Source organism: Vulpes vulpes, chromosome 12, assembly GCF_048418805.1.
Source record: "Vulpes vulpes isolate BD-2025 chromosome 12, VulVul3, whole genome shotgun sequence".
Lineage (NCBI taxonomy): Eukaryota > Metazoa > Chordata > Mammalia > Carnivora > Canidae > Vulpes > Vulpes vulpes.
The window spans coordinates 179656786-179681501 of record NC_132791.1 but is presented as its reverse complement, the minus strand read 5'-3'; the positions used below and the strand labels follow the sequence as shown (position 1 = coordinate 179681501).

The 24716-nt window shown below is 34.4% G+C and overlaps 1 long non-coding RNA gene across 1 annotated transcript in view; it reads right to left on the bottom strand.

Moving 5' to 3' along the window:
• LOC140594803 (uncharacterized) overlaps window positions 1-11028 on the bottom strand; it is a 65197-nt gene extending 54169 nt beyond the window's left edge. The window contains exon 1 of the long non-coding RNA XR_011996131.1: window positions 10897-11028. This is a non-coding gene — a long non-coding RNA (uncharacterized lncRNA). The remainder of the gene's footprint in view (window positions 1-10896) is intronic.
• Window positions 11029-24716: the final 13688 nt, after the last annotated feature.

Sequence of the window (24716 nt, the reverse complement as noted above, 5' to 3'; positions counted from 1 at the left end):
AGAGGAATGTGCATAAGAAACCACCTAAAATTAGTGACTCACAACACATGACATTTTCTCTGAGTTTTCTGGTGTTTATATAATCCAAGCTAGACTTGTTGTAGTTTGTGACTCAGTTACAGGTATATTCCATGTGTCTCTGTTTTTCTGGCACTCGTGGAATACCAAATCATGTTATAATCCATGGCAAAAGACAGGAGGGCAAGAGACCAGGCCGAGTAGTGCAAGCCATTTTAAGTCTGCTGAACCATGTCTCTTGACTTTCTAATGGCCCAAATTAGTGGTCAAGCCTAAAGTTTAGGGGCAAGGATCTACATTCTGGCCACCATTACGCCAGAGTGTGGATATGTAGTACTAGTGCGGAAGAGTAAAAAATTGAGACTGATAATGTAATCTAATGTAAGGTCAAAGGATTCCTTGCTGTCAATTGAGTAAAGTGAGAATCAAAGGAGAGAATCATGTGGATGTTCAGGGAAAGAGTGATACAGGCAGATAGAACAATAAATACAAATTTCTAAGGTGGCAAAATAGCTGACCTGTAAGAGGAACAGCGAGAATGATGGCAGTATACAGAGTGAAGTGAGTGAGAGTAACAGAAAGCTGGAGAGATTGTGGAGCATGAGGGAAGGTGAGTTTTTTTTTTTTTTAATTTTTTAAATTTATTTATGATAGTCACACAGAGAGAGAGAGAGAGGCAGAGACACAGGCAGAGGGAGAAGCAGGCTCCATGCACCGGGAGCCCGACGTGGGATTCGATCCCGGGTCTCCAGGATCGCGCCCTGGGCCAAAGGCAGGTGCCAAACTGCTGCGCCACCCAGGGATCCCGGAAGGTGAGTTTATAGATCAACTAAAGACATGGGCTTTTTTCAGAATGTGATGGGAAGCCATGAGAGGGTTTTGAGTAGAAACTTAAAATGGTTTGATCAAGACAGAGCCTGGCACAGGGTAATTGCCCAGTATACATGTGTTAAAAGAATGTGTGATGAAAATACTGTGACTTCAGTAAATCTTCTGAAAATGACAGGAGAAAAATACTTAAGAGTGGGAATGGAGTAAAATAACCAAAGCCTTAGGATATTTAATAATAATAGTTGTTATTAACTATAAAATACAAATAGTGCATAAAAAGGAGATAACCTAGTGAGAAAGAATAAGATCACTTGCCAAGTAAAAACCTTTGATGAAATCTTTTGAGTGGAACCCAAAGAAAGACCCATCGTGTTTGAAATTGAGCTAATTACCTAGAAAGTGCAGGATTGCGCTTGGTGGCCATCTTTTAGGAATCTAAAGGGGTTGGAGGGCTTGTCAAATGTGGGAAGGAGGTGATTTTAGATAAAAAGTCACTGCAGATTGTTAAAGGCCTGCACATATAGGAGGTACTTAAATATTTACAGAACTAAGAATGTAATGGAATTGCATAGTTTTCAGCCCTGACCCAAAGAAATCAGGCAAGATTTAATTCTGTTCTATGGCTCCTGTTATCTTAAGCAATTAAAAGAAATTTGTAAACTTTACCAACCCCTGGTTTTAGTTCTCTTCCTAGCATAATGGGCCAGCTGTCTCCAAAACAATTTTATTCTTTTATCTACCTATCTTATGTCTGATAGCATTTCTATCAGAAGATGATTTTAAGAGAGCAAAATAGTTTTGCAAAGACATTACATATTTACTTTCTGGTTGAATATCCAAACTAACCATCCATGAAGAATTTTCTTGAGCTGTACGAAGATTATCTTTCTGAGTATCTTTTGCTTGAGATTTTTTTTTTTTAAGATTTTTGTTTATTATTTCATGAGAGACACAGAGAGGCAAAGGGAGAAGCAGGCTCCACTCAGGGAGCCCGACGTGGGACTCGATCCCGGGTCTCCAGCATCATACCCTGGGCTGCAGGTAGCGCTAAACCACTGTGCCACCGGGGCTGCCCTTGCTTAAGATTTTTAATGAAAGTTAAATTGGTCTGAAAAATCTCAGTTCTCTTTTCTTTTCAGCCCTCTATTGCTCTTCTCTTGTTTTTCTTATAAAGATGACAGTTGGTCAACAAAAACAATACCAATCACATTTCTTTGATGTCATAAGTATTCTTTAGTCAAGTTAGACTTAAGTTTTAGGGAGAACTTTAGTTCATATTCAAATTCAGTCCGGTTTCAGAGTCTATACTCTGTGTCTCATCACACAAATTTTTAAACACAATAATTCTTATTTATTTTACAATTAGTAATTATCCATATTCACTACCATGCCACATTGGTATCCTTGCTCATTTTTGGCTTTGTTCACCACTTCCTCTTGGGTTTGATTTTCTCATACATCATAAGTATAGCTTCCAACAAAGGTTATGGGTGATAAAATTTTAGTTTTAAAGGTCTGAAAATATCTTTTATTCACACTCTTTCTTATGTGATAAGATTTTGAGTTTACATTTATCCTTGGCTCCACAGTTTGATATTTTGTTGCTACTGAGAAATCTGTCATATATATATATATATGACATATGCATATATATATGTATTTTTTTGTAGATAATGTATTTCTTGGAAAGTAGCCTTTGCATTTTTCTAATTTTTTTAATGCTCTGTGGCTTTATTATAATGTGGGTCAGAGTGCGATTTTTTTTTTTAACTCCTACATGATGTTTGGTGGGCCTTTGTAATCTGGCAATTAGTATTTTTCTGTATGTTTGGAAAATTCTCATTCATTATCTGTTCAATTGTTGCCTCTATTCTCTTTTCCTGGTGCTTCCGATTGTGTTAGAGCTCTGTATTTTATCTTCCATTTCTACTGACTTCTCATTCATATCCTCCATCTTTTTATTTCTCTTACTGTGCTTTGGGAGATTTCTTTCCCCTTATTTTGCAATTCACTAATTCTCTCATTAGCTTTGTCTAGTGACCTATTTACTTATATAAATGGAATTTGAAATTACAACATCCATTTTTCATACCCAAATGTTCATTTTAATATTTTCCTATTTTATGATCTCACATTCTTATTTTATTAGTGCTCTTTCTTCCCAATGGCTCTTTAGACATTTATGACCTACTTAAAGTCCCTTTAAATGTTTTGCTACCACAAGCTTCTAGGGTGAATGTCTTTGAGTTGTCTTTATTAGCATCAGACTTTTTTAAAACTTGTTTTCAAAATGGTAAAATATATTTTCATATAAAAGAATAAATGAGTATGTGGCTCTAAGAGTAATTGAACAAATATCTATGTATATACTTCCCAATTTAAGAAATAGGACACATCAGTATCATTTTTTTCAGCAACTTATTTTTTTTATTTAAACTTAATTAGCCAACATATCATTATTTTCAGATATAAAGTTTGTTACTTCATCAGTTGCATATAACACCTAGTGCTCATCATATCATGTGCCCTCCTCAATACCCGTTACCCATTTACCCCATCTCCCTGCCACTTCCCCTCCAGCAACCCTCAATTTGTTTCCTATAGTTAAGAGTCTCTCATGGTTTGTGTCCCTTTATGATTTCTTCCTATTCTGTTTTCCCTCTCATCCCCTATGATCCTCTACATTATATTTCACATATGAGTGAAACTATATAATTGTCTTTCTCTGATTGACTTATTTCACTCAGCATAATACCCTCCAGTTCCATCCATGTCAATGTGAATGTTAAGATTTCATCCTTTCTGATGGCTGAGTAATATTCCATTGTATCTCTATATATGACATCTTTATCCATTCATCTGTCAGTGGACATCTGAGCTCTTTCCATAGTTTGGCTGTTGTAGACATTGCTGCTATAAAAATAGGGGTGGATATGCCCCCTTTGAATCACTATTTTGGTATCCTTTGGGCAAATACCTAGTAGTGCAATTGTTGGACTGTAGGGTAGCTCTATTTTTAGCTTCTTCAGGAACCTCCATATTGTTTTCCAGAGTGGCTGTACCAGCTTGCATTTCCACCAACAGTATAAGAGGAGAGGTTTCCACTTTCTCCACATCCTGGCCAACATCTGTTGTTTCCTGACCTGTTAATTTTAGCCATTCTGACGAGTGTGAGATGGTATCTCCTTTTGGGTTGATTTGTATTTCCCTGATGCTAGGTGATGTTGAGCATTTTTTTTCATGTGTCTATTGGCCATTTGTATGTCTTATTTGAAGAAATGTCTGTTAATGTCTTCTGCCCATTTCTTGACTGGATTATTTATTTTGGGTGTTGAGTTTGATAAGTTCTTTATAGATCTTGGATCTCTTCATCTGATTTGCTAATATCTTCTCCCATTCCTAAGGTTGCCTTTTAGTTTTGTTAACTATGATGAAGTCCCAGGAGTTCACTTTTGCTTTTGTTTCTCCTGCCTTTGGAGACATGTCTAGCAAGAAGTTGCTGCAGCTGAGGTAGAAGAGGTTGCTGCCTGTGTTCTCCTCTAGGATTTTGATGGATTCCTGTCTCACATTTAGATCTTTCATCCATTTTGAGTTTATCTTTGTGTATAGTGTAAGAAAATCATCCATTTTCATTCTTCTACACGTGGCTGTCCAATTTTCCCAACACCATTTGTTGAAGAGAGTGTCTTTTTTCCATTGTATATTTTTTCCTGCTTTGTCAAAGATTAGTTGACCACAGAGTTGAAGGTCCATTTCTGGATTCGCTGTTCTGTTCCATTGATCTATGTGTCTGTTTTTGTAGCAGTATCTTCCTGTCTTGATGATTACAGCTTTGTAATATAGCTTCAGAATTGTGATGCCACCAGCTTTGGTTTTCTTTTTCAATATTCCTCTGGCTATTTGGGGTCTTCTCTGGTTCCATACAAATTTTAGGATTGTTTGTTCCAGCTCTATGAAAAATGTTGATGGTATTTTGATAGGGATTGCATTGAATGTGTACAAGGCTCTGGGTAGCATAGACATTTTAACAATATTTGTTCTTCCAATCCATGAGCATGGAATGTTTTTCTTTGTGTCTTCCTAAATTTCTTTCTTTAGTGTCCTGAAGTTTTTTAGAGTATAGATCTTTGTTTAGGCTTATTTCTAGGTATCTTATGATTTTGGTGCAATTGTAAATGGGATTGATTCCTTAATATCTCTTTCTTCTGTCTCATTGTTAGTGTATAGAATTGCAGCTGATTTCTGGACACACCAGTATTTTAAAAGTACCTATGTGTCATCACCTTTGCTTTCCTCAGACTTAACTGCCACCCTGAATTTTGTTGTAAAGCAGCTATTGCTTTTCTTTGTGTTTTCCAACTATGTGTGGATTCCGAAATGATAGAGTCTTGAGTTTTGCTTGATTATGAAACTGATATGCATGGAACCATCCTGTGTGTATTCTGTGCTTCCTTCTTTAGTATACAATTACATTTGTAAATTTCAGTCATGATGAATGTAAACTCCAGTTTCCTTTTCATTTCCATTGCTCTGTAATATTTATCCATTTCACTACTGGTGGAAAATGAGGTTCTTTTATGGTTTATGCCATTAGAAACAATGCTACTAAGAAAATTTGTGTGTGTATCTGATGTACACACACACACACACACACACACACACACACACATCTAAGCTGTATTTTCTAGGCTGTGTTCACCTCGGAGTGGAATTACTGGGTCAGAGGATATGTGTATGTTAGCTATATTAGAAACACCAAACTTATTTTCCAAAGTGCCTCTACTGGTTTTTGCTTTAACACTACTCATGAATTCCTCTTATTTCCCATTCTGGCAAAATTTAGATTTGTTAGGATTTTTTAAATATTGTCAATATTTTATGGGTCTTATTGGTCTGAAATGTATCTTTTGGTTTTATTTTGGAGTTACCTCATAATAATAAGACCATCATATGTTTATGAGCCATTTGTGCTTTCTGTTCTCTGAAGAGCTCTTCTCTTTTGCCATCTTTCCTATATGTTTATCATTTTGTATTGATTTGAGGAGTTATTTAAATATACAGGATATGAATCCTTTATTGGATGTATGTATATATTGCAAACATCTTTTCTTAGGTTGTGGCTTATCTTTGAAAGTTTTTTTTTACCGTGCTTTGTTTTACAAATGTTTGTAATTTTAATGTGATTCAATCATCAATCTTTTTTTTTTTAATATGCTTTTTGTTTTTTGTTGAAGAAATCCTTCCCTGCTATACTGTTAAAAAAGTTTTGTTTCATATTTCTTTTAAAGCTTTAATAGTTTGTCTCTCACATTTAGGACTATAATCTACCTGGAAGTGATTCACTATATAGTGAGAAATAAGGAAGCAATTTCATCTTTTTCCATATTGAAACCCAACTGCCCCACCATGGGACTGATTAGTCTAACCTTTCCTCATTGATCATTACTGCCAGCTGTGTTGTAAATGAAGTTTTCATAATAGATAGGTCTGTTACTGTTTTCTTTCTTTTTTCGTTGATCCCTGTGCTACTGCCACCGTCTTTATCTTGGCTTAAATAAGTATTGGTATTAGAAGAACATTTTCAGTAGAACAGATCCCTCAACTTGTCCTTCTTCATGAGTATAATAGCCATCTTTGCTTTTCCATATGTATTTTTATGATCACTTGTCAAATTCAAGGAAAAGTCTATTAAAAATTTTAAATTTATAGATTAATTTGGGGGAGAACTGCTTTCTTTAAAATATAGCATCTTTCCATAAATATGTATTATTTCTCCATTTATTTATCTTTCTTATTGTCTTTTAATAAAGTCTTAGAAATTTTTTCATGAATCTTTTATATATTTTTGCTCTATTTGTAGCATATGTGTTTTTGTTGCTATTGTAAATGGTATTTTATTTATTTTATTGTGAAATATTTTAAATATATAGATGAGAATAGAGAAAAATATAATGAACACCTATGGACTTAATCCGAGCTTTGTGAAGTATTAGCACTATGCCTGATTTCCTGCTGCTGCTCCTTCTCCTCCAATTAAGCATTATAAATACAATTACAGTTCCTACTGTTCCTCTCCTATCTCATTCTCTTCCCTCCCTCCTTCTTTAGTGTTTTCCAAATCCAATGTTTTCATTCTTACATGTTTTTATATTCCCACTACATGTTTACATATTTGTGAGCAACATAAAGTATCGTACATGTTTTATAATTTGAATGGATCAATGTCCTTTATTAAAGCTGTAGAGGGTTTTTTTGGTGGTTTTTTTTTTTTTTTTTTTTGTAGTTGTTTTTTGTTGTTTTTAGTAGTTGAAGAAAGTAGTGTCTAAAGAAAGTCTTTCTACTCAGAGTATTGGTAATTCTTACTTTTCTCCTGGGTTCTTACTAAACATTCCACCTTTGGGACTCATACTATTTTTCTATGTGAGAAAGCTCTAGAGAGAAGAAGATACACAATTTTCAGATGAAGGAGTATGTTTGAGCTTAGTCATGTATGTTTCCCCACTGACATTTTCATATCCTATGAGGAATATTTGACTTAATTATTTTAACTATAACTCAATGAGGTAGAATTTTGTTTCCATTGACATTAGGCATTTTTAGGTCTTGCCTCATTCACTCATTTCCCCATTTCTTATACACTTAGGCAAAATAAATAAATGATAAACAAGCAAAAGATGACCTAAATTATATATAGTGTTTTACAAATCCACTAAACTAAATTTTCTCTTTAGCTTTGACACTAAAGATAGAAAAGTTATCACTTTTTTGGCTAGATAGTTACTATTGTCTGGAAGTAAACTGAAGAATTTTCTTGATTGACTTAAAAGTATGGGTTAGTTTTCCCTAGCTGCAGATTTATCTTCTCCCAAAGTTCAAACTAATTCAAGTGAGGTTTTGTGTACTTTGAGCTAAATATCAACCCATCTCCATGTTTCAAGAAATGATACATGGATGCACATCTGCTTTTACTCCCTACTACTGTAATGCTTATTTACATGCCTAAAGGAACTAATTACTGCTTTGCCTGAGCAATAGCAAAGCAATAGCAAAAAACTATTATACTCTTATAATAGTTTACCCATGGGTAAAGGAAATCAATGGACATTTAAATGGAGTACTTCATGAAATACTTAAGAATTCATAAGATAAATTCTAAATACTAACTTCTGTCACATCACTTTTTCTATATTAATGGTACTGTTAGAACTAATGAATCAAACAAGGATTATTTTGTAAGTGATTTTAGTAAGACAAGGCAGATGCTTTATACAAATATCTGTTTAAATAGGAAGTCAGTTTTTACAGCCTTTTATAAACTATGCTTTTTATAAAATTTCACCTAATAGTGATAGAATTTAAAATTCTATTTATTAAAATAGAAAAGAAATTTAAACCGCATCCAAAAAATTTACTGTTTTCCAGAAGGAAGTAATAAAATCAGAGAGGAAAAATCATTCTAGAAGATAAAATTCTAGAGCTATAAATAGAGTCATACTGTTCCGTAGTTCTGAACATAGAGGGTAACTTTAATTTTAAAATCTGAAGAATTAAATATTTTATACAAGGAAAGGTAAATATTTTTATTTTGCTTCCTGAAAATGCCTTTCCCTGGGTTCTTGACACCGGGAAAACACCACAATAGCAATTTCTGACTGCTAGCTTTTGTGACTACCCTGTGTATGTATGTGGTCATGAAGCAATTACTGCACCATTTCTTTTTTTTATCCATCATAGATAAAGAGCAAAGAATACACAGTAGCTTAGATGGAATCTGCACGCTCAAAAAAAAGATACCTGAGTTTGGGCTACTTTAGCAATAAATGGGGATTCCTGTGAGCTTGTCCATCTATACCTTTTTAATCCCTTTAGGTATATAGCAAAGGACTCCTGCCATGTTTGCTTTAGACGTAACTGTAAGGGTACAGAGAAAAAGGCCACAGAAGCTCTTTGTTTCTTGGCTGTCCTATCTAGATAAACAAGGGCCTGCAGCCTCAAAGGAGACTGCATGTATAGAAAGCCAAGCTGTCTATATAACCTAGCAAGGACTTCGACTTCAGGCCTTTTTGTTTTATTATCCATACTTCTTATTTTATGATGTTTGTTACCTTTATTTTTTATGCTTAAAATATTTTTTTTAAATAAGGAATGTTTGTATTCTAAAGCGAAAAAGAATATTTACTGAAATGTAATACTACTTTTATATCTAAACCACATAGGTCTCTTCTCCAGAAGCAACCACTATCACCAGCTTCTGGTCTGTTTTTACAGAGATGTTTTATGTATAAGGGAATGTATAAAAATACATAACATATGCATAGATTCTTTAATAAGCACACATGTACACTTATAGTATCCTTTATATATTGTTATGCACCTTGCTTTTATAACTTCACAAGACATCTCAGATCATGCCATATTAGTACCTGTAAAGCTGCCGCATTTTTAAAAAATACAGCATTTTGTTATATAGAAGTCTTTAGCCAGTTCCTTAATTTCTGACATTTAAGTTGTGTTTAGTTTAGTTTCTTTTTTGGGGGGGGGGGGTTGTTTTGTTTTTAAGAGAGAGGTAAGTGAGCAGGAAGAGAGGGTGGTGGGGGAGGGAGAGAGGGAATCTTAAGCAGGCTCCACACCCAGCACAGAGCCTGATACAGAGCTCCATCTCACAACCCTGAGGTCATGACCTGAGCTGAAATCAAGAGTCCAGGTCTCACATTTAGGTCTTTAACTCATTGAAAGTTTATTTTTTTCATATGGTGAATGAAAATTGTCCAGTTTCATTCTTTTGCATGATGCTGTCCTATTTTCCCAACACCATTTGTTGAAGAGACTGTCTTTTTCCTATTGCATACTCTTGCCTGCTTTGTTGAAGATTAATAGTATAATTGTGAATTTACATTTCTGGGTTTTCTATTCTGTTCCATTGATATATATGTCTGTTTTTGTATCAGTACCATACTGTACTGATTACTTTACCTTTGTAATATAACTTGAAGTCGGAAATTGTGATTCCTGTAGTTTTTTCTTTTCAAGATTGCTTTGGCTCTTTGGGGTCTATACAAATTTTAGGATTGTGTGCTCTAGTTCTTCTAGTCTATACTTTTTAATTTTTTATCAACTACTAGGAAGGGGATATTAAATTTTCTAATTATGGTTGTAGGATTTATGTATATCTTATTTCTGTCAGTATTTGAAGTTTTTGTTATGAGATGGATACACATTTACTATTATGTCATCTCGCTAAACTGACCTTTTTTTTTTTATCATTATGTGATGTCTTATGTCTGATAATATCCTTGTTCTGAACTTGATTTTGTCTGATCTAAATATAGCAACTTTAGCTTTCTTATGCTTAATGTTTGCACTTTTTTGTTCTTTTACTTTTAACCTTTCTGTATTTTATATTTAATGTGTGCCCTTATAAATATTGATTCTTATTTTTTATTGTCTGACAGTTTCTTACTTTTAATGGAAATGTTTTGGCCACTTACATTTAACTTTTAATGTGCTTTGGGTTAAGCCTACTATCTTGTTATTTTTTTTTAAAGATTTTATTCATTTATTTGAGAGAGAGAACACAAGCAGGGGTGGATGAAGCAGAGGAGAGGGAGAACCAGACTCCCCACTGAGCAGGAAGCCTGCCATGTTGCTTGATCCCAGGACCATGAGAGCATGCCCCAGGCCAAAGTTAGACACTTAACCAAATGAGCCACTCATGCACCCCTTGTTTTCTGTTCGTCTTTTCTTTGTTCTTTTTGCCTCCTTTCCTGCTCACTTTTGAATGAATTAATAGTTTTTTAATATATACTACTGGTTTATTAGTCACATATTCTGTATTATTACTTTCAGTGTTTACTCAGGTTTTTAATATTCAATTTTAAGTTATCACAGTCTGCCATCATAGAATATTATACTATATCACATAATTCTACTTTCCCCGCCATTCTTCTTGTTTTGGGTATCATAATTTAAATTTTCATTCCCTTATAAGCCAACTGTACAGTGTTTAAAGAAATTAAGATATGAAAGAAAAATATGTTTTATATTTACCCACACAGTTTTCATTTCCAGTGCTCCTCATTCTTTGTATAGATCTGGTATTCTCCTTTAGCTTGAAAACCTCTCTCAACATCTCTTGTAGGGCAGGTCTTCTGATAACAAATTCTCAGAGCTTTTGTTTGTCTGCAATATGAAATTCTTAGAAAAACATCTTAATCAAATGACAGATTTTAGATAATACTATTGATGGTTCTAGATAAACCCAATTTACATGCTTTCCTTACCCCCCTTTCTTCCTAGCTCCCCTTCATTTCCGAATTACAAAATGCATCCAACCATTAACCATTTTGGAAAATGAGGATTTCATTAACCCTTTCCATACTACTTCCCTTCACAGCTTTGCTCCTCTTTTACTGTCTGTTATTAAAGAATACCAATGCATGTCAAATTCAAAGTAGGTGACCTGCTCAGAAGGTCTCTAGTTTCATCAACTTAGAAGATTTGGTATTGTGGGCTCACCCATCTCTTTGCACTAAAGGTCTTTTCAAGAAGAGGCAACATTAGGGCATGACCAGGCATTCTGTAAAACTAACAGAAGGCCATTTTTAAATTGTACCATTGTCTGCAGGGATTAATAGTTATATTGTTGTACATGAACAGTTGAGGCCATAAAGGAAAGTGAGGGGTTTTCAAGTTATACAATATTTATTTCCCTGTTTCACAGTTAAGCATCTTTTATCTCTTTCTGTGTCAAGATAAATAACTTTAGCAGAAGTGTCTAGTAACCAAGCTTATCGCCATCAACTTTAGGAGACTGTTCTTGAACTGCCAGTCTTCTCTCACTCTACATTCAGTCCATCAGCAAAACTTGTCAGGTTTACTTCCAAAATATATCCCAAATATGACCACTTTTATTTATTTATTTTTTGCCTCTAGTGTTCCCCCTTAGTCCAAGATACTTTGTTCTCGTATCTAGACCTCTCTAATAGCCTCTTAACTATCTCTCTGCTTCCATTTTTACCTCCTCAAAGTCTGTTCTCTGCACAATTAGAGTCCTCTTTTTAAAACCAGTCAGATCATATAACTTCTCTGCTCAGAACCCTCTAATGGTTTGCCTTTTCACTTGGAACAGCATCCTGTCTTCACCATGGCATACAGTACCCTTTGTAGTCTGGTCCTGCCTCTCATTGCCCTCCACTTTACCCCTCACTGATTCTGCTCTGACACACTGGCCTCCTTGCTTTTCCTTGAACATGCTAAGTATGCTCCATTTTCTGGGCTTAATGCTTACTGTTTCCTCCGCCTGAATGTTCTCTCAGATGTTCTTAAAGTAGGTACCATTTGCTCAGACTTCTGCTCAAATTTATATCATAGAACACTTCAAAAGTAGGAACTCGCCCACTTTGCCTCCTCCCTAACATTGTTACTCTTTATCCTTTGTCCCTAATAAATGAACTGTGGCATAGAGAATATAATTCAGGCTAAGTAACGATTTTCTAGCAGAAGCTTTTTTCTGGTCATTTATGAAGCACGTGTTTACATTTCTATGTGTGCATTCTGTGCTTCTTAAGCAATTGGTTTACTACCTAAAGTGCATTATGAGTTACGTAATGGCAAAGTTATTAGAAAACTTAGCCAGTGATTAGAAAAGTTACTAGAAAACTTTGTGGCCTACCTAGTGAATATGTATCCCTGCATTATAGAATACATTATTTATTATTTCATTCTGTCTCTGCCCTGTTTTTCCCTTTTGTTTCACATTTAATTTATGTTCTGGTATTATGTAATGTATTTCTTTTTCAAGCTGTCTTAAATTATTTCTGGAACAAGGTAGGATATAAATACTTAAACCTAGAAATTATAGCATTGCCTACAAAAGTATAAGCTGGTAGAACTGCCAAACAAAATTAAATCAGTTGTCTTCCATATGATTACTGTTTTTAGTTCAAGAGAAAAAAATGCATAGTGACATTAGTAAAGCTTAATATTTAAACTTAGGAAGAGAATTTTTCAGAGTAGGGAATTTATGGCATAGTGTGTCTAGCATATCTTTTCTGGAACTTTCTCTTTCCATTCTAATGTTCAACACATCTCTTGGTCCCAGGTGTGCACTTCAGAGATACTTAGCTATTTGTCCAAGCTAGACATAGGTCCCCACCTACGTAGGCAGAGTGAATAGGCCCAGGAATAGACACATGGCTCATTAGTTGGGCCAGTGAAAATCTTCCTAAGAAATTTGGATTTGGAAAAAAAAAAAAAGAATTTTGGATTTGGGACTGAAAGACTAAAATTAAAGCTGTGAAATGTATAAATTCCTAGGTCTAGGTAGCCACCTCTTTCTTTATGTGGGAAAAGCCAGACCACAATGATATAGAGGATTAAGCTGGCCCATAAAGATAGATGGGATATGAGAAAAAAATCTGTAAAAAGTTCTGTGTCTTTGTCCTTCATTTTTATACAATTTTTTCTTGTACTCATAGATACCCCAGTATGATTTTAGTAAATTCCTCATTTTGCTAAGCAATTCGAGATAGTTTTGGTCACTTCTAACCAGAAGAGCCCCAAGTGATATAGATAAGGAGAATAGTAGGAAGTACATGTGGGTATAGATAGAATCCATATCTTCCCTACCTGAACCTGAGAGTCTGCCCAAATATACAGAGCTCTTATCCTAGAATTAAATTATGAAGATATACAAATTTATGAATAGTGAAGAATATGTAACAAGGGACACCTGGGTGGCTCAGTGGTTGAGCATCTGCCTTTGGCTCAGGTCATGATCCTGGGGTCTTGGGATTGAGTGCCCCATCAGGCTCCCCACGCCGATGTCTCTGCCTCTTTCTCTGTGTCTCTCATGAATAAATAAATAATATCTTTAAAAAAGGAATATGTAACAATTTTCGTTAAGGCGGTTTTCTTCAGGTTTAGACCGTTCTAAGTTTTTTATTTAATATTCTTATTTTAGAATCTGATACCTATGCTCTTATAGGAAGCAATGAAATCAGAGCTAATAATAATATCAGGCTATATTTGGATTAAAAAGCCCTTACAATAGAGTGAACTTTTGTGTAATATACATTGTTTCATGTGACTGAATGTTTACCAAAGTCCCCAGGGACAAAGATTTTATCACTGGCAAAGCCCTAGCAGCAAGAGCTTTCCTCTTCTCTTGCAATCAGCACTTTGTTTAATGTTTAAAAATATTTGGCAAACACAACAGAAGGAAGATTGTAGATGTTACCTTTAATTGGACTTTAAAAATTAATATGATGAAACAGTGTGCCAGGGTTTGCCCTTTTACCATTGACCAGATAAAGAGAAGCCAGAGTACTTGTCTCAACTCTTATTTTGTTCTTAAAGAAATAGAAATGATCTGTTCTAAATGGTACTATGACTAGTTGCATTTTGAAGTTTTATGTGTGTGGGTGTACACAATCTATGTTCAACAATGTAATGATTTTATATATGAGAGGAATTATTCAGACGACATGACAGTGATCACAGACCAAATATTTCTACCAATAATCTCACATTTTTTTCCCCAAAACAAAGATGCTAGATGCAGGAAAAGTGATTAATCTGATTTTTATCTAAGCCCTTGGCAACTTCTAATGGATGTACAAATTAAACACCAAAACAGAGAATACAAAAATAGTGTTAATAACACACAAAGTGAAATTTTAATTTTTCATTTTTTCAATTAACTAAAAAATCAAAGCACATATTTCTGTATCTTTAGAATTAGTTTGATGCCACAGGGTGACTGAGGGTCTTTCTTGAGAACCAGTGACTTGTGGCTTCTCTCTGGGATTAATGTTCCAAGCTGCCAATCTATGTCACAACCAGCTCCATTAAAAAAACTCTTCTGCCCTTTAGGTACTGTTGTGATTTCTACCAAGACAAAAAAGTCTAAGAAAAGAACTACTCTTTTCTAGTATATTAGGGCTTGGATTCCTTTGGGGGTGTGTGTGTCGGGTGGGGGTCTCCAACATAATCCATGCAGAGATTCTCATCTGCTAGTCAGGCCTTCCTCACCTAACTGAGGTCTCAACCTATAAACATCTGGAATCATAAGCATCTCTTGCACTTAATGATGAAAGTATAGAGTTTAGATCTAGGTGGAACCGAGTAAAAATCATTACTTCTACCTTTACTTTTTTTTCATTACTCCTACCTTTAATATCTGCACATCCTTGAGAAAATTATATAGTTTCTCAGTAATGCTTTTATCTACCACAAAGGGTTGTAATAAGATATTATATCTGAACTATTTTTAGTTTCTGTCACATTCCTTAATTCCACCACATTCCATATTTCTGTCATCCTTGATCATGAACCCAAATACATACTGGCCGCTGTCGTAGTCCTTTCTTTTATTTTAAACTTTCATCCAAGTAATGCTCTGTGTTTGACCTCATGATCTTTCAGTGCTTTTTCTCTTCCACACCTTTCCATTGTGCCCTGTAGAACTTGTCCTATAAGAAAAAATTATCTTAGGTCTTCAGCCTTTTCAGTTATTCTTGCACTGGTTTCACATTTGGAGCTACTCTAAGAATTTTATTACCTCTAGATCCCTCTTGAGTGGAAACTACTTTGCCCCCTCATTATAATCTAATACTAGTTACTCATTATTATTTCAGGTTCCTTTTTGCTGTTTATAACCCATCACTCCTCTATCTTCTGCTAAAAATAATCCTGTAACACAACTACCTTTCAACCATCTGACTTCCTTGCTTTTTTGTGGTCATGTACCAATCTCTCAGTTATTGTTCTATGTTAAGTAAGAGCTTATACCAGGCTGAGTGCTTTCCCCCCTAATTTTGTATTATTTTGTTGTTCTAGATGCCATCAATATACTCACTTAAGATGTCCTGTCTGATAACATAGCCACATAGTTTCCTGACATCCTTAACTCTTATCTTCTGTGTCTTGATTCCAACCCTGAAATATCACCTGCTCTCGTACAATATCTGGAGATAGCAAGCCAGTCAATTATTTTCTGTACGTATTCCATCTCAGTTCACCCAGGTGAAAGTCTCAGCAGTTATACTACTACAGAATCTTAGAAATCACTGACTACTAATTTTGTCCTTATTGACAGTCAGCCAGTGGTGAGTGAATCAACTCTAGACTCTCACCCTTAGATGTACTTTCTGAGACCATTTCTGTCACCAGCTCTCTTAGGTAAGACAAGAAGCACCTCAAGAAAGCAGAGCTTAAGAAAGATTTGTGTGCAGTGATTTATTTAGAGAGTATTCTTAAAAAGAAAGTGAGGAAAGCAGTAAAGGGCAGAGGAAGAAGATAGGCAAAGATGTGGTTTCAAAAGAAGTCTAGTCTAGCCTTAGCTTGATCCCATGGGAAGCTCTGGAAAGTAAATGGTACCACAGAATTATCCCTTGTGAGACCAAAATCTGATGGCTTGGTTTTTGTAAACTTGTATTTGTTACTCAAGTGTGCAGGCCCCCAAGGTGGTTGATTCTATAACCCAGATATTACTGAACAAAGAGACACTCACTGACAGGGAGTAAATTTGATAACCATTTTTAGGATTAAGAACGAATCTTAATTAGGTTCCTAGTATTCTATTGGAGAATTACATTTATATTTCACTTACCTGGAGGCATAATTATTAGTTTCCATTTTTTTCTATTGTAAACCAAATGTTTACACAGCCAAACCATTCCCTAAATAATGAACTACATGTCACTTTTTAAAGTAGTAATAAGATAATTGGCAAATATGAAGAAACCCTAGATTATCAGCTTTTTATTGTATCATACTAACACAATTAAGAATTATTGAGTTAAATTTTGGTTTAAAAGACAGAAATATATTAAAGTTGCATGGATATAGAGATGAGAAGTGGAAATTAAGATGGAACCAACTATGAAAGTAAAATTTTGATAACTAAAAAAGAACGGAAGCTTAAATTTATTAGGGAATAAATACATTTCTTATGTTTAGGTACCCACATGAGTGTTCTATTCCCTTAACAAATATATTGAAATATAAGACTTGGCTGAAGGGCAGGTTAGGGGATCATCTTACTGGCTCAAGTGTGTGAAATCAGACCTATATGCCCTACTTAGGCTATAATAAGTAATATTAGAATGTTTATATACCCCTAAATGAAAAAGAGGCATATCACACCCACAAAGACACACACCCACAAACTGTTCAAAAATAAGTTAAGGGGTATTGATTAAAAAAAGAATAGAAAATTGTGTATAAAGCTAACAGTAGAGATTTAGGTAAAGTGAAAATTGAAGGAAAAAATGTATGCTTTCTTCCAGGATTATTGAAGACATATCAAAAGATATCCATGTGGAAAAGCAAAATATTTAGAGGGGAAAAAAAAGGAATGAATTAATGTAAGATGAAAATTGATAATTAAAATGCCTGATGTGTTCAGTTTTTGGAGAATACCTCTTAGCTATAATGATATGTATATGGTTGTATAAACAAAAAAGATAAACTCTTTTCATAAAATTCACAGAAGCAGTTATCCTAAGGGAGAGAAAAGAAAAAGCTGTAAGTAATTGTTAATGCTACCAATAGTAGCTTTTTAAAATCTGGGTAGTGGGTATGTGCAGTATTATTTCTAATATTACGTATTGAAAACATACCTTTAGAAGTCTGATATACTTATTCATAAAAATATAATTAAAAATAGGTTTTAATACATAAAACAATTTTAAATAACCAATAAATTAAAAAGAAATCACAGTTATAACTGTAAAGGAGGAACAAAATAGTGCTAAGTTCATATGAACCATGAACTGATTTAACTTACCAATTCCAAAATATTTAAAATAGAAGCATTTTTTTTAAGATTTTATTTATTCATTCATGAGAGACACACAGAGAGAGAGAGAGGCAGAGACACAGGCAGAGGGAGAAGCAGGCTCCATGAAGAAGCCCGACGTAGGACTTGATCCCAGGATTCCAGGATCACACCTGAGCAGAAGGCAGGCACTCAACCACTGAGCCACCCAGGCGTCCCAAAATAGAAGCATTTTAAATTAATTTCTATCACTTAATATAAGAGAATACTGTTAAGGTAAATTGGTATCAAAAGTTTAAATTCATTGCACAACAGAATTTGGAATAAGAGATCTTTGATAATTTTACATTATATATGTGAGAACATCATAATGAGGTCTTAGACCACATTTAGGATATGTAGAACTGACTGCAAAAACATTGTTAATCTTCAGAGAAATGATCATAATAGCAATTTAGTGTTAATATTTAAAAAAAAAACAACAGTGATCTTGAGTATGATTCTGTTGTTAGTCCACCATTAGCTACTCCTAAAATACTGAAATAAATATCAAGTGGCAAAAAGTGGTACATTTTTAAGACTATAGCAAGACTACAAACATGAAGCAGCATTAGAATTTTAAAAAATAAATCATTATAGAAAAACTTCATTAATGATTTATAAAAGAGGATACACATCATGTTAATTAAATTTACAGATGATACTAAATTGAAGAGTGTTGACAAAACCAGTGAGGGCAGATAAAAGGGACCTAAAGTGGTTAGAAATATGGGCAGGAAATGAAATGTGATTCAACCTGGAAAAATGTAGCTAATACATCTGGGGAAAAATAATCAGAAACACAGCCATTCAATTGGCAGGATATATAGTACTTGGAAAGCAGTAATACCAAGAGACTTTGAGATGATAGTGGGTAGCAAATTATATATGATCCTGTAATGCAATATGAGAGTAAAATCAGTCAATGAGATTTTAGTCTGTATATGCAAAAGCTTCATGTCGAATGGCTGGGAGATAAAAGTTCTGTAAATGGTATTGCTGAGATCATAACACAAATACCACTTTAAGGTGTAAATACCTCACTAAGTAAATTGAGTAGTGCTCAAACTAGAAAATACATACATAATAGGCTTTAGTCTTTAGCTTGAAGGCGAAGATTAAAATAACAAAATATATATTTGTCCATCTCTAAGTCCAGTTATGATAACATTTCACAAATATTTGAAAGATGTAAACATCATGGAAGCCAAGTCATTTTTAAGAGTAGAATAAGGGGTTTCTATTCAAGTAATGGGATGAAATTAAGTAACGGAAATTTAAGACTGAATCTGGGAAATGTTTCCTGACAGTGAAATCTATTAGTCTCTGGAATGGATTCCCTAGAGGAGAGAGGGGAAGTTCCATTGCTCTAGTCATTGGACTAGATCAAGGCTTGGACAACACATTATTAAAAAAAAAAAAAAAAAAAGGTAAAAACTAAATTGACCATTTTGCATTGGAAAGGATGCACACAGTAACATTGTTGGGTCATCTAATTGTTGTAGACAGTCTTGGACTTCTCAGACATATCCTATTATTAAGGAACTGCATTTATTTTTTAATGAATGATTTCTAAAAGACCAATTTATGTTTTCTAGCTCTGGACTTCAATTTCCTGGATTTTTTTTTCTCCCAAGTCGTAGGAATGCTAGAAAAGAAAACACCCCTCCTTTTCCCTGTTGATGAGATATGGCCTTAAATATTCCAAGCCTTTTGGATCAAATCAGATGAGGTAGCTAAAGTCTCACTTACACTAGTGCATTGAAAACATATTTTTACTGCAGTTTTGTAACCACAACTATGCAATATATAAAAATTCATTCACTTCCTTTTCTGGGTTAATCCACAGAGAGATTTTTACCAGATGGTATCCTGAAGGTACTATTTACTTTTAGCAAAGCAATATAACTGAGTTTGAAAAATATAGAGTAAAGTATGCACTTCATCCCAACATTAAAACATTCTGTAAATTGTACTCTTAAATTAGCTAAAGTTTGTCTGTAACTTGTTCTGTGTTACAGCAGAGTGAAATGACTGTGGAAGAATACTGGTAAATGACAATTTTAACCCAAAGTGTGATTCTTCTAAACAAAAACAAATTAAAATTAAATTTTGTGACAGATTTTTTTTTGTTTTTTTTTTTTTGTGACAGATTTTAAAGGTAAATTCTATAATCTATATATTTATGTTTTAAAGTGTATATACACACATACACACATATACACAAATATACACATACACACACTATATTTCACATGATTAGTCCTTGTAGAAAAAAAGTAAAGAGAATAGAGGCTCCAGTTCTCAAGTACTTTACAGCCTAGCTGGAGAGGAATATGTGCAAAGCAAATATAGGTGGTATAGATATATGTCAGTTATTTAATAAAAGCATTTGGATGGAATTGTGCAAATTATGAGAAGATGACAAATAGATTTGATTCAGTAGAGTGGAGAATCTGTTGAGGTCTAATAAGGAATGAACTGGGGAAATGCGACTACAGAATTATAATAGACAGTATATTAGGGCTCTCCAGAGAAAACCAATAGGATGGAGACATATTAGATAGATGATTGATTGATTGATTGATTGACAGATTTACATTGACCTTGTGATTATGGAGGCTGGCAGGTCTAAAATCTGCAGAGCTGTTGTTCCAGTTCAAAGGCTTTCAATCAGGAAGACCAGATATTACACAGTTTGAAGGCCATCAGGCAGAATTCCCTCTTACTAGAGGAGAGTCAGACTTCTGTTCCATTCAGACCTTCAACTAATTACACTAAGGTCACTCCCATTTTATTTTTTTTTTTAATTTTTTATTTATTTATGATAGTCACAGAGAGAGAGAGAGAGGCAGAGACACAGGCGGAGGGAGAAGCAGGCTCCATGCACCGGGAGCCTGATGTGGGATTCGATCCTGGGTCTCCAGGATTGCGCCCTGGGCCAAAGGTAGGCGCCAAACCGCTGCGCCACCCAGGGATCCCTATGAGGTAGTTTTGGACGAGATTAACATTTTTATCAGTAGAATGAATAAAGCAAATTGTAGTCTAAAATGGGAGTGACCGGGATCCCTGGGTGGCGCAGCGGTTTGGCGCCTGCCTTTGGCCCAGGGCGCGATCCTGGAGACCCGGGATCGAATCCCACGTCGGGCTCCCAGTGCATGGAGCCTGCTTCTCCCTCTGCCTGTATCTCTGCCTCTCTCTCTCTCTCTCTCTCTCTCTCTCTCTCTCTCTCTGTGTGTGTGACTATCATAAATAAATAAATAAATAAATAATTTTAAAAAAAACTATCTCATAGAAATACCCAGAATATTTATATTTGACCAAATGATCTGGGCACCACATGACCCAGTCAAGTTGACATATAAAATTAACTGTCACATAGACTGAGAAGAATTTGATTTATAGAGATCATTTGTAAATTTTGGGGTAGGAAAGTAACATTATAGAGATAGGACTTGAGAACTATTCTAATAACAGTAAATAGAAAAGATAGGAGAAGCAAACTTGATTCAAGAGAAGTTAGTAGCTTTGGAAAAAGAAAGGAAGGAGATCCATGGGACATCTGGATGGCTCAGCAGTTGAGCATCTGCCTTCAGCTCAGGGCGTGATTCCAGGGCCCAGGGATCAAGTCCCACATTGGGCTCTGTGCGGGGAGCTGCTTCTCCCTTTACCTGTGTCTCTGCTTCTCTCTATGTCTCTCATGAATAAATAAATAAAATCTTAAAAAAAAAAAAAAAAGAAAGAAGATCCAAAAGACATTTCTAAGGAGGAAAGAATCATGCTTTGTTCATAAACTATAAATGTAAAGTCTACTAATTTGTGTTTAAAGACAGATACCAATGTGGTGATTTAGAGTTCAGTAGAAATGGGAACATTGAGAAGATTTTTCTGCTCTATTTTGTTGCCAATAGGATTAATTTCGTCCACCCTTGAAAAAACAATTTTGAAAACCACGGTTTTATTCATCTTCAACTTTAAGTTAAAAATATTTTTGAGGGAAATAAATGATCAGTTATGATTTTGGTGTAACTAAAACAAAGTATAGCATAACATGTCATATATAATTAAATAATATAAATTTTAGGTGTTTTTTTTTTTTTTTTTTTAATGATAGTCACAGAGAGAGAGAGAGAGAGGCAGAGACACAGGTGGAGGAAGAAGCAGGCTCCACGCACCGGGAGCCCGATGTGGGATTCGATCCTGGGTCTCCAGGATTGCGCCCTGGGCCAAAGGCAGGCGCCAAACTGCTGCGCCACCCAGGGATCCCCATAAATTTTAGGTGTTAACAAGCCATTTAAGTAGAAGTGAGTTACATAAGTTACGTAAATAAATGTGGGTTAAAAACTACCCTTTTTTCCTTATTGATTAAGTAGTATTACTCTAGGAATGCAGCCTTCCTGCTATCACAGAACTAAGGCACCTGTTTTTTAATTTTGGGATATTTTCATTTTTTTTGTTGTTGTAAGCAAAAGTCAAAAGTTCCTAAACCAAATAGGTAAGAAAAAAACCCACAAAAATTAGAGGTAAATCTTGACTTTAGAACAATTCACACTTTTAAACAACATGTCTTACATCTAATCTCAGAAGTAGAATTCAAATTTACTAAAGAGAATTCTTGTGTTTGTGTATTACTAACATAAGACCATTCTGAGCCATTATTACAAGGTGGTAACCTGTTGGGTAGCAAACACTTCAATTTGCAGAGTTTTTACTTCCTTGTATTTATTTAATTATTTATGTTGCTTTTTGCTGCAACTTTCAAATTTGTCTTCCCCAAACCCTGTAGAGATTCCTTAGATGCCAATATTGAAGAAAGTGCAGGAGTCTGAGTGGGAGAGGTCTGAATCTCCACTGGGCTTCAACCAGGGCAGCTCCAGATTATTTTTGTTTTATTGAGTTTCTAAGAAAGATTTCTTTTGTCCATTCCTGAAAAAACAATTTTGAAAACCACAATTTTATTTCACTTTACTCTTAAATATGTTAGAAATGTTTCTGTCAAAGATTATGCTAAAATGTAAAGCTATATTCTAGATATTTCATAATTTGTATTTAGCCCTTAAGAATAGACCCCCTTTTTAAACATAAAATCATGGTTCCAGTTTTTTAAACAGAATTATCTAGATACCATTTTCATACCATGCAGTTCTCCCATTTTAAGTGTGCAATTCCATGGTTTTGATTATAATCGCAGTTATGCAGTTATCACTACAGTCTTAGGACATTTACAACACCCTAGAAAAAAATCCACCCCTTATTTCCCCCTAATTCTCCCAGCCCTCTTAGCCCTAATCTACTTTTTGTCTCTATGGATTTATCTATTCTGGATGTTTCATATAAAAGGAATAATATGTAGTCTTTTGTGACTGGCTTCTTTTACAAAGCATAATGTTTATGTGATCATCCGTGTTGTAACATGCATCTGTACTTCATTCCTTTTATTCTTGAGTTATATTCCATTCTGTGTCTGTTACCACATTTTACTATTATGATATCAGTTTTGCACATTTAACGTACATTCAAATATTAAGAAACACATTATGTATAAGGACAAATTACATGTAAACCATGTAAAATTTTCATCTGATTCAGATATAATTACTATGTTTAAAGTCATATACTAAATATCATAAGAGAGACCAAAAGAAGGTAAAATGATATCTTAAGAATACTGTTTTATGATTTACTAACGTCCTTCCCATATTTTCTAATATTTTAACTTCAGTAGTCTGTGGATAAGCCTCATTCTTTTTTAATCCCAAAGAATTAGGACTTTATGCAGTTACTTAACCTTTCTGGAATTCAATTTACTTATCTGAGAAACAGAATAATAATAGAAAAGTAAAAATGAAATAATAGGTATAAAATGTTTAAATGGGACCTGAAACATAGTTATTTCTCAGTAAATATTCTAAGATCAGAAAACTAATTTATTGCCTCCCAGGACCACTCTTTTTTAATATAGCCAGTAGCCAGATATATATACTCAATAGTTTCATGTTGCTAGTGGCCATTTTATTGGACAGCACGGATAATAGATTATTTCCTTCATCGTAGAAAGTTCCATTTAACAGCAATGCTATAGGATCTTAAAATGCAGAATTACGGTTAGGACATATACATGACTGCCAAACAAGGAACACAATTCTCAGGGAATGATTTTGATGGTTAGTATCACATATCCTCAGAATGGGATGGGATGTCTTCCTTCTGTAATGATCAAAGCCTATGGAGGAGATACTATTTGAGCTAGACCTTGAGCTTATAGGTATACACAAAAGAAAGGGATTATTTAGTAGTATCCAATTCAGTAGATATATACCAAAGCACTAGGCATTTAAATGAAGAAAAGGATTAATGAAAGAGTAGTGAAAATAATATTAAGAAATTAGCAAAGGGTTATAGAAGGTTTTTCTTTGTACAAATTTTTTTGTACTTTCTGTCAACATTGGAAGTCATCAGATTTTGAGAAGGGAAAGTATATGTTAGGGTGTTTGATATGACAAAATGTTTGGGATGGATCACAGACCGAAAGACTTTGTAAGAAGGTGTTACCTTCAAGGCCCTTCATGTATTTTAGGACATTTATGTCTTTTCTAATCATCTCTTCTGATGACTAAGCATCCTAACTTCAACATATCTTCTTATAATGTAAATCTTGTACTAGCTCCCTTCTTTGGATTCACTCTAATTGGTCACTACCTCTCCTGAGAAATGGGGTGCCCAGAATAATTCACAGTGTTCTTGTATGGTTTGACCAATGTAAGATTCCGGGCAGTTATTTCTTCTACATATACAGGTATTTTATATGTTAATGTGTTGATAACTAAGGAGTATTTCAGCTGAAATTTTTAACTGGAATTTGGAAATTAGCAATGGTGCTTTATTTCATACCTAACATATGGCATGTACTTTTTAGGTGCTCAGAACTAGAAGTAGAATTTTAGTGGTAATTAATTGCAGAGAGAGATAGATAAAAATTGACTATATAAAAAAATTGACTATATACATAAATATATTTATTTATATATTTATTTATTTCGTTATATAT